Below are 15987 nucleotides of genomic sequence, written 5' to 3' on the forward strand. Positions count from 1 at the left end.
CTGCTTTTCCAACTAGGGTTATAGCTTAGCTTATAATAATAATAATAATAATAATAATAATAATAATAACAGTAAAGCATGTTCATCTATGGGTTAATGGCATGCGTCAGTGACTTTCAAGTACTGTCATGTCGACAGTGCATCAAAATGAGGTGTTAAGACTAATGAATTTATAAGTGCTGGAGATAATTTGCTTGCAGGAATACTTGTGCAGCCTCCAATATACAATGTTTGAGTAGCGATCTAGTATTTTATGTTTCTTTTGAAAATTATTTTTAAGTTGTAGAATATTTTTGGTAATGTTTTATGAATTATCTCTTTTCATAAACCTTATTTTTAAACTGCTTCTTATTTAATTAGTTTTGTTCACTTCTGATAACTTTATTAGGTGCGTATTTCACTTGTACAGTGGTACACTAATATACCTTCAAGTTTACCTGCTGATAAATTGATTCTTTTTTTCTTTTCTTTTTTATGAAGCATTTATTTCTATCATAACTTTGGAACAATCACCAACTTATATCTTGGTCATACTATGGTTTCCATAATGATTATATCTCATTTGTATCTGGTCTTGGCCTTAATGGCTCCAGAAAATCTTTTGCAAATGGGCTGGCGCCAAAATAGGTTTGGCTTCCATGTCCAAATGGCTGCGCCAAAGAAAATAGATAAAACGTGTCTATTCTATATTTAGCAGACAAAAATAGATGAGACTATTACAGAAAGTATAATTTTAGATATACAGTCACGTAAACGCTGGAAAGGTCATCTTGCTGTAAAATGAAGAGAGAGAGAGAGAGAGAGAGAGAGAGAGAGAGAGAGAGAGAGAGAGAGAGAGAGAGAGAGATATTAGTCAATGTAAAATTTATTGAAGAATAGTAAAGAATGATAAAATCTCCATAACCAAGAATGTACAGAGAAGCTTCTAATAAACACAGCCAAGAGTTTCACATGAAAGGAGTACTTGTTCGAGGACGTAAACAGAGGTTTCGATCTCCACAGCCTCTCTCTCTCTCTCTCTCTCTCTCTCTCTCTCTCTCTCTCTCTCTCTCTCTCTCTCTCTCTCTCTCTCTCTATATATATATATATATATATATATATATATATATATATATATATATATATATATATATATATATATATATATATATATATATATATATATGTATATATATATATATATATATATATATATATATATATATACATATATATGTATTATTATTATTATTATTATTATCATTATTATTATTATTAAATGCTAAGCTACAACCCTAGTTGGAAAAGCAGGATGCTATAAGCCCAGGGGCTCCAACAGGGAAAATAGCCCAGTGAGGAAAGAAATCAAGGAAAAATGAAATATTTTACTAACAGCAAAAACATTGAAATAAATATTTCCTATATAAACTATAAAAACTTTAACAAAACAAGAGGAAGAGAAACTAGATAGAACAGTGTGACTGAGTGTACCCTCAAGCAAGAAAACTCGTTTGGAGTGTCCTAGAAAAGCTGCTTACCATAGCTAAAGAGTCTCTTCTATCCTTACCAAGAGGAAAGTAGCCACTGAACAATTACAGTGAAGTAGTTATATATATATATATATATATATATATATATATATATATATATATATATATATATATATATATATATACACATATATATATATGTATATATATATACATAAATATATATATATATATATATATATATATATATATATATATATATATATATATATATATATATATATATATATATATATATATATATATATATACATACATATATATATATTCCACTATAATTCAATATATAATTCTATATTTACCAATTCCTTCTCCTAGCAGACCTAAAATAACTTGATGAGGTTATTCCAGGGAGTGTGGCTTCGCAAACCTGGCCTTTAAACATCCTGGGGTCACATACTCACTGAAGTCGTCATCTCCATGTAAAATGGCGTAATAGAGAGTGAGAATAATATCAAATAAAAGATAGATTTTTTAACTACATTCATGCCAGAGCGTCAATGACTTTTCTTTAGAAGTGGCAGGACCGATAAAGACGTTTGAAAGTTTTATTTTATTAATCTAATAAAATTAATTTCTAAATATTTATGTATCTTAGAATTTTCACCACCTTAGCCTTTACATTGAAGCGTAATTCCATAGGTTAAGTATTGTAGTCCTGATGAACAGTCACGTATTAAAATGATTTGAGCCACTTGTCGACATTAGATAATAAATGTGAAATTTAAATGTAATATTTGCGGTCTTTGATTATTGGATGCCACCAAGAAATAGTTTGTTCATTATATATATATACACATATATATATATATATATATATATATATATATATATATATATATATATGCCCCCTGTGGCCGCGGGGGCATAAAACAATTAGAATAGCGCCAACGTTATCCCTGCGTGTCGTAAGAGGCGACTAAAAGGGACGGGACGAGGGGGCTGGGAACCCCCTCTCCTGTATAAAAAATCCTGTGAGACAGCAACAAAGAGATGGAGCTGGGGGGAGAGTGACTGCTCCCCACACTCTAGTTTCGGGGTGTTTGAATGTGCGTGGATGTAGTACGATAGAGAGTAAAAGATGTGAGATTGGAAGTATGTTTAGAAGTAGAAGGATGGATGTATTGGCCTTGTGTGAGACAAAGATGAAAGGAAAGGGTGAAGTGATGTTTGGTGAAATGTCTGGTAGAGTGTCTGGGATTGAAAGGGGAAGAGCGAGAGAGGGTGTGGCTTTATTGCTGAGTGAATGGATGACAGGTAAAGTAGTGGAATGGAAGGAGATATCATCTAGGTTAATGTGGGTAAGGGTTAGGTTGGGTAGGGAATGTTGGCCGTTTGTCAGTGCGTATGGGCCAGGTAGTGAGAAAAGTGAAGAAGAGCGGAATGAGTTCTGGAGTGAATTAACTAGGTGTGTAGAAGGACTGGGTAGAAGGAATTATGTAGTTGTTATGGGTGACTTAAATGCTAGAGTGGGCGCTGGAGAGGTAGAAGGTGTCATTGGGAAGTATGGCGTACCAGGTGAAAATGAGAGTGGTGAGAGACTGGTAGATATGTGTGTTGAACAAGAGATGGTAATAAGTGCTAGCTTTTTTAAAAAGAAAGATAAAAATAAGTATACATGGGTAAGAGTGGCAAATGGAAGAGTAGTAGAAAGGGCATTAATGGATTATGTGTTGATAACTAAAAGAATGTTTGGAAGATTGAAAGACGTGCACGTGTTTAGGGGTATGGGTAACGGTATGTCTGATCATTTTTTGGTGGAAGGAAAATTAGTTGTAGCAAAAGAGTGGGGGAATAGAGTAGGTGGATGTAAAAGGGAGCTAGTGAGGGTTGAAGAGCTAATAAAAACGGGGGTAAAAAGTAAATATCAGGAAAGGTTGAAAATGGCATATGACGAGGTGAGAGTAAGAGAAACTGGTAATTTAGAGGAGGAGTGGAAGTTAGCAAAAGAAAATTTTGTTGGGATTGCAAGTGATGTATGTGGAAAGAAGGTTGTTGGAGGCAGCATGAGGAAGGGCAGTGAATGGTGGAATGAAGGAGTGAAGGTAAAAGTGGAAGAGAAAAAGAGGGCTTTTGAAGATTGGCTGCAGAGTAATAGTATAGAGAAGTATGAAAAATATAGAGAGCAAAAGGTGGAAGTAAAGCGCAAGGTACGTGAGGCAAAGAGGGCAGCTGACCTGAGGTGGGGTCAGGGACTGGGTCAGTCATATGAAGAGAATAAGAAGAAGTTTTGGAAAGAAGTGAAGAGAGTAAGGAAGGCCGGCACAAGAATTGAAGAGACAGTAAAAGATGGAAATGGAAGGTTGTTAAAAGGAGAGGAGGCAAGGAAAAGGTGGGCGGAATATTTTGAAAGTTTGCTGAATGTTGAGGATGATAGGGAGGCAGATATAATTGCTGTTCCAGGTGTTGAGGTGCCAGTGATGGGAGATGAGAATGAGAGAGAGATTACAATAGAGGAAGTGAGGAGAGCACTAGATGAAACGAGAGTAGGAAAAGCATCTGGTATGGATGGTGTGGAAGCTGAGATGTTGAAGGAAGGGGGTGTGACTGTACTTGTATGGTTGGTGAGATTGTTTAATGTGTGTTTTGTGTTGTCAATGGTACCAGTAGATTGGGTCTGTGCATGTATTGTACCACTATATAAGGGTAAGGGAGATGTGCATGAGTGTTGTAATTCAAGAGGTATTAGTTTGTTGAGTGTAGTTGGAAAAGTGTATGGTAGAGTACTGATTAATAGGATTAAGGATAAAACAGAGAATGCAATCTTGGAAGTACAGGGTGGTTTTAGAAGAGGTAGGGGTTGTATGAATAAGATTTTTACAGTTAGGCAGATATGCGAGAAATATTTAGCAAAAGGTAAGGAGGTGTATGTTGCGTTTATGGATCTGGAGAAAGCGTATGATAGAGTTGATAGGGAAGCAATGTGGAATGTGATGAGGTTATATGGAGTTGGTGGAAGGTTGTTGCAAGCAGTGAAAAGTTTCTACAAAGGTAGTAAAGCATGTGTTAGAATAGGAAATGAAGTGAGCGATTGGTTTCCAGTGAGAGTGGGGCTGAGACAGGGATGTGTGATGTCGCTGTGGTTGTTTAACTTGTATGTTGATGGAGTGGTGAGAGAGGTGAATGCTCGAGTGCTTGGACGAGGATTAAAACTGGTAGGCGAGAATGATCATGAATGGGAGGTAAATCAGTTGTTGTTTGCGGATGATACTGTACTGGTAGCAGACACAGAAGAGAAGCTTGACCGACTAGTGACAGAATTTGGAAGGGTGTGTGAGAGAAGGAAGTTGAGAGTTAATGTGGGTAAGAGTAAGGTTATGAGATGTACGGGAAGGGAAGGTGGTGCAAGGTTGAATGTCATGTTGAATGGAGAGTTACTTGAGGAGGTGGATCAGTTTAAGTACTTGGGGTCTGTTGTTGCAGCAAATCGTGGAGTGGAAGCAGATGTACGTCAGAGAGTGAATGAAGGTTGCAAAGTGTTGGGGGCAGTTAAGGGAGTTGTAAAAAATAGAGGGTTGGGCATGAATGTAAAGAGAGTTCTATATGAGAAAGTGATTGTACCAACTGTGATGTATGGATCGGAGTTGTGGGGAATGAAAGTGATGGAGAGACAGAAGTTGAATGTGTTTGAGATGAAGTGTCTGAGGAGTATGGCTGGTGTATCTCGAGTAGATAGGGTTAGGAACGAAGTGGTGAGGGTGAGAACGGGTGTAAGAAATGAGTTAGCGGCTAGAGTGGATATGAATGTGTTGAGGTGGTTTGGCCATGTTGAGAGAATGGAAAATGGCTGTCTGCTAAAGAAGGTGATGAATGCAAGAGTTGATGGGAGAAGTACAAGAGGAAGGCCAAGGTTTGGGTGGATGGATGGTGTGAAGAAAGCTCTGGGTGATAGGAGGATAGATGTGAGAGAGGCAAGAGAGCGTGCTAGAAATAGGAATGAATGGCGAGCGATTGTGACGCAGTTCCGGTAGGCCCTGCTGCTTCCTCCGGTGCCTTAGATGACCGGGGAGGTAGCAGCAGTAGGGGACTCAGCAGTATGAAGCTTCATCTGTGGTGGAAATGTGGGAGGTTGGGCTGTGGCACCCTAGCAGTACCAGCTGAACTCGGGGAAGTGCCTTTGGTATATGTATATATATATATATATATATATATAGATATATATATATATATATATATATACATATGTATTATATATATATATTATATAAATCTGAATATATATATATATATATACATATATATATATATATGTATTATATATATTATATAAATATGTATATATATATATATATATATATATGTAATGTGTGTGTGTGTAAACACACAGCCTAAGATATTAGGATTTATTTTGAGCTCAGAAATTCAATTTAACCTCAATTAATTCATGTTGATGTACAATGTATAGAAACAAAATCATATCTATCTTGGAGAAAAAAACATTTATCGTAAAATCAGATCTCTAATGCCCTAAGTCAGAAGATAAGCACCTTATCTCGAAACTGGCTGGGGCTTACGACTCTCTCTCTCTCTCTCTCTCTCTCTCTCTCTCTCTCTCTCTCTAACTTTTATAACGAAAAATATAAGCATCAGAAGCCAGAAGTTCCGCCTTTGAAGGCAGAGATCGTGAAGAGAGAAAGAGGTAGTAAAAATGATTCAAATGATATAAACGATTTTCGTAATCTATTATAAACGCCCCTTCCTGGCGATATGCTGGACTGGGGTTCGAGTCCCGTTCAAGCTCGATAGTTTCTTCCAGTGTCTTCAACCTCACCAATTCTTTTGAGCTAAGTGGTGTTTGTGGGAGCCTATAGATCTACCCGTTGAGTCATCAGCAGATCTTGCCTGGCCCTACTTGGTCCAGCTTGGATGGAGAGGGAGCTTGGGTGCTGATCATATGTATATATGGTCAGTTTCTAGGGCACTGTCCTGATAGCTAGGGCATTGACACCGTCCCTTGCCTCTGGCATTTATGACCTTTGAGACGTAAACATTAATAAGATCCAGAAACCAGCGTGTATAGACAAACTTCAATTCACAAAAGACGAATATCGAACTTTTCGATTGTTTTTAAATGCCGATTCTTTTCCATTCATACCTGCCTTCAGAATAACAAATGCTCATATAGGATTTACCCAAAATGTTTTTTCTGTGAATCTCTTCGACATCTTTTCCCGAATCCACTACCACCTGACTTCCTTCGAATTTGAGAAATGCCATTTACATTTCACTTTACTTTTCTTTCTTTTCTAACTTGGGATACTTAAACGTACTGGATAGCAGATACTAATGACAACTCAACAGTATGATACACTCTTGAACGTAAAAAGCAACGCCGATTGGGACAAGTAGGGAAATTTGCCTCGCACAACTTTTTTTCATCTAAGTTCCTTTCGTTATTATCATAATCAAAATTGTTTTACTTCCTGGTCTCCATCTAAATATTATTATTATTATTATTATTATTATTATTATTATTATTATTATTATTATTATTATTATATTACTCATAATAGTTTGAGTCAGGAGTTATGGAAGCAAATTTACATTGATATATCAGTTAAAAATATATATATATATATATATATATATATACTGTATATATATGGACTATGATACGTGAAGTAGGAGATAATGAATGGAGAAGTATTGATTTCAAAGCACAAGATAGAGACGACTGGCGTAATCTAACTAAGGCCCTTTGCGTCAATGGACTTATATATATATATATATATATATATATTTCTTTCCTGCCACGCTGAGCGGCAAACTGCCAAGTAGTAGTTAGGAAATGGGGAGGGGCTGGGAGGGGTTGAATCTGTGTCTGCGTATGCACCCATATCTAACTAAATATTTCACCGTCATATTTAATGGGTCGTGTTAATTGATATATATATATATATATATATACACTGTATATATATGCATATATATATATATATATATATCTATATGTATATATATGTATGTATATATATATATATATACACATATATATATATATATATATATATGTATATATATATATATATATATTATACTGTATACACAAGTATGCTTGTGTATTTACGAGTAAGCACTCAGTATAAAACCTTAGTAACTATTTCATCTTTGGAAAAACAAATTCCTCTTAAATTCTTAGGTAATTTCAGTGCAGCTGACATTGCATAAAGGCAAAATCATACGCATTTCGAAGCGAACACAGTTTATTTTTAGAATCATACAAGTGAAGTCCTGAATCAAACGTATATCACCTTACCTCAGGAGTCTCTCTCTCTCTCTCTCTCTCTCTCTCTCTCTCTCTCTCTCTCTCTGGAAGTTTTCTCAATTTGTTATACCTGGAACTTCATGATGAAAAAATCTTCGTAGTAGATGCGAGAAAATCCCACCTTTGAACGGAGAGAGAGAGAGAGAGAGAGAGAGAGAGAGAGAGAGAGAAATTCTCCACATTGGTTCAAGTAGGTTCTTTGAGGCGTAAACATCAATGAGATTTTGGGGATGGGATTTTATAGACCCACTTTACTCAAAAAGGGGAAAATATTAAGTTTTTCGATTTAGTTCTCAGAGGCGAATCTTTTCCCAATCGTTATTACAGTTTCGGTGAAAGGATTTAAAAAAAGGGATCTGGCAAGTGTTTATTTTTTATCTGACTCAAATGTATTTCGTCAAAAATTGTTTTTCTCTTTCTTTTTCTATGTGATTTTCGAATTTACTAATGATTCGGGTTTATCCTGACTTCATTCAAGATGAGAACTGTCATATTTAGTTGCATTTTTAGAAAAAAATTACCTGTTTCCTTTGTGAACTCTTTTCGTCTTATAATTATGATTATTTTTATTAATAGTATCATTAACGTTATCATTATATTCTTCATTATATATTCGTCTTTTACACACAGATCTTACCCTTAACAGAGAGAGAGAGAGAGAGAGAGAGAGAGAGAGAGAGAGAGAATCCCTGTCCCCTTCCCCATGTATGACTTTCCTTTAAGAGAGAGAGAGAGAGAGAGAGAGAGAGAGAGAGAGAGAGAGAATCCCTGTCCCTTTCCCATGTATGGCTTTCCTTTAAGAGAGAGAGAGAGAGAGAGAGAGAGAGAGAGAATCCCTGTCCTTTCCCCGTGTATGGCTTTCCTTTAAAAGTGGATTAGGTGATCGCCAATGTCAAGGAGACAGGAAATTAATTGCAAATAGGTCAGGTATTTGCGCTGATATTAGTTGTAACCTCTCTTAAGGACTTAACATTTGCAATCAAGATGAAATATCCTTTATTTCCATTTGATATTTTCCCCATATTTATTCAATGTATACGTTCATTTCCAGTTGATATTTTACTCATGTTTATTCAATGTATACATTCATTTTTATTTAATATTTTTCCCATATTTATTCAATACATACGTTCATTTCCATTTGATATTTTACCCATAACTATTCGATGTATACGTTTATTTCTATTTAATATTTTTTCTATGTTTATTCAGTGTATACGTTCATTTACACTTCACTATTTACCCATGTCTATTCAATATATATATATATATATATATATATATTAGTTGGTTGAATGTCTTAGTGAATATACAGGGATGAAATCAAATGAAATCAAATGGAAATGAAAACTTTTGTAATCCTGATTTCAAATGTCTAGTCCTCAAAAGAACTTTTAACCAATATCAGGTAGTAGTATGTGACCTATTTATGTCATCATAAATAGGAAAAAGCTCAAGGATTCTCTCTCTCTCTCTCTCTCTCTCTCTCTCTCTCTCTCTCTCTCTCTGTGTTTTAAGGGTGAAGGAAGATATCCTCAAAACAAATGTGGTGGTCGATGTGGTAACGTCCTTGACTGGTGAACGCCAGACTGGGGTTCGAGTCCCGCTCAAACTCGTTAGTTTCTTTGGTCGCTTTAATATCACCATCCATGTGAACTAAGGATGGTGGGTTTGGGGACCCTTTAGGTCCATCTGCTGAGTCATCAGCAGCCATTGCCTGGCCCTTCTTGGTCCTAGCTTCGGTGGAGAGAAGGCTTGGGTGCTCATCATATGTATATATAGGGTCAGTCTCTAGGGCATTGTCCTGCTTGATAGGGCAATGTCACTGTGCCTTGCCCATGCCATTCATGTGCAGCCTTTAAACCGTTAATGGGAAACAATGATGTTGATATTATTAATCGTAGTAATTATAACAGTATATAAGATGAAAAGAGCCACGCATTCCTATTCTGTTTACGTTTAATCCAATTAAATTAACGTATTAGGACTTGCCCTTTAATTAAGCATGGCATAATTGCAGAGCTGAATCAGTTTTAGATTTTATTTCCTGTACAGACGAAAGTGAGCAATTCTGCAATAATGACTCATGACTATTGAAGGAAAAATTTAAGGTCCTGGGCATGATGAATTGACACGTGGTATGTGTGTTTTGTCAACAAGGTATGAATAAGTCTGGCAAGACACTTTCACGTATTTTTTTTTTCAAATACATTTGTAAGATTGTCGAATGGGAGAGCAGTGTTAATTGTTTTGTTGGCTATGGGATTGTAGGTATTCACATCCTTTATAATTCACATCCTTATAATTACTCACACATGCAGAATCAGGAAAATAAACACCTATGTAAACTGTATATAAATTTATATATATATATATATATATATATACAGTATATATATATATATATATATATACATACAGTATATATATATATATATATATATATACATGTACGTGTATATATACTGTATATGAACCCGTTATTATTATTATCATTACTTGCTAAGCTACAACCCTAGTTGGAAAAGTAGGATGCTGTAAGCCCAAGGGCTCCAACAGGGAAAATAGCTCAGTAAGGAAATGAAACAAAGAAAAATAAAATATTTAAAAGGCAACAACATTGCAATAAATATCTCCTATATAAACTATCAAAACTTTAACACAACAAGAGAAAGAGAAATAAGATAGAATAGTGTGCCTGAGTGTACCCTCAAGCAAGAGAACTCTAACCTAAGACAGTGGAAGACCATGGTACAGAGGCTATGGCACTACCCAAGTTATGGATATTTCATCATCATCATAATCATCTCCTCTTAGGCATATTGAAACAAAGGGCCTCGGTTAGATTTTGCCAGTCGTCTTATAGACTGACTATATAGAGGATTCTTTGGCTAAATTCATCAAAGGATATCCAGTTTCTTGTGATGCGCAGTGCCTATCTAACAAAGGCAAATGACCTCTGCCGGTCCATACTAATTCCAGTAAGATCATCCGCCAGGCATCATGGATATTTACGCTCACCAATAGAATTCCTCAGCAACATTGAAATGTTTTTTAAAGACGCTGATATTATATGATAACTTAACTGTTTCAATGTTTTAGATAATATGAAAACATTATATAGAACCTCAAGAAGTGCCATGTTTTGATGAAAATGAAAGAAACAAGAAACTATTGTTTTCTATGTATATGAATAAGATACCGTTTTGTTATTGAATACAAATTAAAATAATTTCGGCTTTTCTTCGGCATATATATATATATATATATATATGTATATATATACTGTATATATATATATATATATATATACATATATATACACAAATGCAAAATGTTTTTGTATATATGCGTATCAATCTATCTATCTATCTATCTATCTATCTATGTATATATATGTATATAATATATATATATATATATATATATATATATGAATATACTCGAATATTATATACATTTTCGCATAAGAAATTCCGAAATACGCATATGATATGACACGTCCTTCATCCCATCCCATCAAGATATCTTCGTGAATAAAGATGGACGGATTAATTAACCTGACAACGAAAAACTATATTTGAAACTCAAATATAAAGAGAGATTAACAAGGTTTTCTGACATATATATTAAACACATATAACTTGATTTGTTTTTCCTACTCAATTTTTTAAAATCTCTCTCTCTCTCTCTCTCTCTCTCTCTCTCTCTCTCTCTCTCTCTCATGAAAGACCCAGCAGACCAGAGTTCGATCTAAGTGTTGCTTAGGGAAAGGAAAGGGAGGGGTTTGTTTCTAGAAATATATTGTTGCTCTTTTGACATAAACTGACTTTTTTTATTCTTTTATTTACGTCAAGTTTGATAATTGAGCCTGGTGTTATTGCATATTTAATTCCTCCCATACAGTAAAATGTGTGAAATCCATCTATTGTGCGTTCAGCAAAATCTGAATAAGTAAAAAACAACCTGCATGAAATTATCAGACAAAATACTACTGTAGGAGGGGTAGATTTTATGCAAGAAATTTCAGAGTTGTGTTAAATCATACCTTATGATTGAATGTTTACTGGTTTGGGTTACAACTAGGGTGACGAAAAGAGAGAGAGAGAGAGAGAGAGAGAGAGAGAGAGAGAGAGAGAGAGAGAGCATATAATTGGTATCATTCCTTTTCCTTTGCAATGATGTTTCAATTGCATAGTCGCCTTTTTATCAAGTTTTGGATATTTATCGTGTTATTTTTTATATTTTTTTTTTACTTTCACTCTTTGGTATAGCATCTTTCAATATTATGTTTATTGAGCAAAAAACAATCCAACTACACCGTTTTGAAATTATATATTTATTGTAGTTTTTTGTAGTTTTCTCTTTTCTTTTCCATGCACTATGGGCAAAATGGCAATATTGATTACATCTTCAGACCTCAATAACAACCGAAAGTAACATTGTCACATAACTAATGACATGTGATTTAAGCTTTTTTTGTTCTTGCTACAGAGTGTTAATGGTACCAATATATTGTTGTATATTTGACCTTCGAAATAACGTTGAATGAAACGATCCCTTAACATTTTATGATAACAATATCTTACGACATCGAATTACATCTTTCTATGACGTAGTTAAGAGGTCCACTGAGATAGTACTTCTTGTGTATCATTATGAAAGTAGATAGCTAAGTAGGGAGATGCGAACAGTAGAAGGAAGAAATCCTGTAGATGGGCTTGGTGGGACGCGGCAGAAGTCCTTTGGTGCCGTCCTTAGCATCACATAATCATAATGGATGACTTAGGTAGAGATATTTTCTATCACATTCTCTGTTATCTTATAGCATTTCAGTGCTAAGCTGTGCATCAAGTAACAAATATGCCATTAGTGATTAGTCATGGTTTATCTGTGTTTAGTTGTAGGATTAAGCGACAAGATTTTAAAAGATAGCCGGATACATCATCTCGTTGACATTTAACTGATTTATTCGTTTGATTCTTTCATCATATTTACAGAGATCCCTTAACTACAGTTTAAAAACTCAACCTATTACAATTTTATCTCGAATCAATCCTTTTTTTTTTCTTTCTCTTTTTTTTTTCTTTTTTTTTTACTCATGAATGAAAAAAATATGTAATGCAGTTGATGTTCTGATAAGATCTTCCACAAGCTTTCATACACATTTTCAATAAATATGTGAAATATTTTGACTAAAATATTTGCATACTCTCGCAAGGAAAACTAAATTATATCTGATTGGTTTCATATTAATTAGACATCGTCATAAAGGTGGTTATAGAAAAAGCAGAAATTTCATAATGTATTCCTGTGTGGAAGAATAATACAAACAAACAAACGTGCAGGCGTTGAAAAAACTGTTAACAATAAAAAGGAAAGGACGGGTAGTCGCCTAGATGACAAATATGGGTCCTGTCATCTAGAAAACTTACGTTAATGACATCTAATCTCTCTTTTTGCTTATTTATATAAACATTGTTTTATTGCCGCGTTAAGGCCTACTAGTCTAATACTACTCCTTAAATTCTTTACATTTTCATAGAATATATGGTTTAATTTTTCGGTATAATGTCCATATTTTTTTTTACATAACTTTAATCTATAAAAGAGGTTTTATCTGTTTTAATACATTAGAATTAATTGTTTTAGACCTTTTTCAATAGATATTCTGAATATTTTCCTCACCAAAAAGAAATATTGCATTATATTGTTCCTATTATACATATTTCCTTTGCTGTCCAGTTTTCTATTTCAATCATTTTCTAGTTTGCCGACATACAATTTGTCCTTTGAATTATTGGGGATGGAAATACAAAACCTTTCCTATTTTCAAGGGAGATTTTGATAAGAACTTTGTTTGGTTCCTAAATATCACCAAAACTAAAGTGACGCAAGCTATCCTTAAAATTAGAACTAAACAGTAGGCAGTTAATTTTTCTTTGATGTTTCGCTGTTGTTATCATGAATATTTGTTTTTGCTTTAGGTAATGATTTTTTCCCCTGAAATACCATATAAATACTTTAATATCTAGTCTGTTTTTCTAGTGACAACTGTTTCATCAGCTAGGTATTTTAGCTCTAAAGATGTAAATGCTGATTTCTTTAATTCATTACTGTGGCCAAAATAGATATGCCCAAATACTGAAATCAGTAGGTTATCTACATTTATGAAATTTAAACAAAAAACTTATATTCTACCACCGCATTGACTTTGGATCTGCATACAAAAGTGAAACCCGGGCCTTGCTAGGGTTTTTTAGTCGAGATGTTGCCCTGGAAACACCCTACCAGACGGTAAAACTTAGAATATATACCAATTCTAACCTAACTGAGCCTCTTCTAATGTGGAACAATACCGCCCTCGGATGACCAGAGGAAGAGTGTACAAACGCAGTCTATAAGTTTTCATGCCCGAAGGAGATGTGTAAATCTCACAGAAAAGACTACATCGGACACACTACCACGACACTCCGAAGACGCATGCTGGCTCACAGAAATCAGGAAGCAATAAAACAACACTATATTGATATCCACGACACTCCGAAGACGCATGCTGGCTCACAGAAATCAGGAAGCAATAAAACAACACTATATTGATATCCACGACACTCCGAAGACGCATGCTGGCTCACAGAAATCAGGAAGCAATAAAACAACACTATATTGATATCCACGACACTCCGAAGACGCATGCTGGCTCACAGAAATCAGGAAGCAATAAAACAACACTATATTGATATCCACGACCGGAAACCCTCTCGGGCAGAATTGACTGACGAAACCCAAATTGTTCACAGGGAAAGCAACTACGACAGGCTCATAATGGCTGAGGCTGTAAGCATCGCCCTCCAACGGCCAACACTCAACATTAAACGCGATTCTAATTATACGCTTCCTTCTAGCAGAAATCGATATTGATAATCTCTGTTGTAGTGTAAGTCCGCGCGTATACTCACGTGTCAATGTATGTATATGTATAAAAAGTATATAATAAGTCATTATCCTCTTCATAATCTTTAGATCTTTGAAATTTGAAATTTGAAACATTTTCAACTTTTTACTTTTAGTTTTATATGGGATATATTTTCAAAATAATCATTCACAATTTTGGTAGGATCTCGTATATAAAAGGAATTTTAAACTTTTGTTAATTAGAAATCACTTTATAAATACAGTTTTATCGAAACAGTTCTTGACAAAAATGAAGAAAAGGAATAATCATCGTTTCTTTAATTAACTAAAGGCTTACACCTGAAAACTTACAGAATCTAAATCTAAGAAAATAGGAAGATTCCTATAGAAAACATATTGACGCCACTAAGACAATTGCCTTCAATGAATATATATATATATATATATATATGTGTGTGTGTGTGTGTGTGTGTGTGTGTGTGCGTGTGTGTGTGTATGCATATATGTAGTATATATACATATATGTAATATATATAAATATATATATATATATATATATATATATATATATATATGTATAGATATATACATATATATGTATGTATATATATATATATATATATATATATATATATCTTTATTTATTTATTTATAAGTGTGTGTGTGAAAATATATGTATAGGCCAATGTACAGTATATGTTTGTATATATGTACAATATATATATATATATATATATATATATATATACGGTATATATATGGATATATATATATGTATATATATATATATATAGAGAGAGAGAGAGAGAGAGAGAGAGAGAGAGAGAGAGAGAGAGAGAGAGAGAGAGAGAGAACGAAAAGTTTATATAAATATATATGTATATCCATATATATGTTTATACACACACGTATAGTGTATATAAATACGTATACATGTTTGAGTATTCATGCATTTGGGCAAATGCCATATGTATATAAATACACATATATATAACCATATAAATATGTATATCAAAGTCAATATTCCCCTGTGGAGAGAGAGGCACCAGACGAATACAACCTCTTTGATTCTCAGCAAGACTCTTGGATAAAGTTGCCTGCTCCATCACCTTCTTCTTCTCTGCTTCACCAGATCTGGAGATTGGTGGGATTTGGGCTGTGAATCTAATCCACTCAACCACATGCCTATTCTGACTAAGAGAGAGAGAGAGAGAGAGAGAGAGAGAGAGAGAGAGAGAGAGGGGGGGGGGGGAATATCTTAAAACGTTCATTCACACA

General features: G+C 34.4%; 1 protein-coding gene across 1 annotated transcript in view; it reads left to right on the forward strand.

Moving 5' to 3' along the window:
* Positions 1 to 15987, forward strand: part of LOC137622986 (uncharacterized) — an 84372-nt gene that overhangs the window by 58080 nt on the left and 10305 nt on the right. The gene's annotated exons all lie outside the window — the stretch shown is intronic.

Source organism: Palaemon carinicauda, chromosome 30, assembly GCF_036898095.1.
Source record: "Palaemon carinicauda isolate YSFRI2023 chromosome 30, ASM3689809v2, whole genome shotgun sequence".
In the NCBI taxonomy this organism is placed as follows: domain Eukaryota; kingdom Metazoa; phylum Arthropoda; class Malacostraca; order Decapoda; family Palaemonidae; genus Palaemon; species Palaemon carinicauda.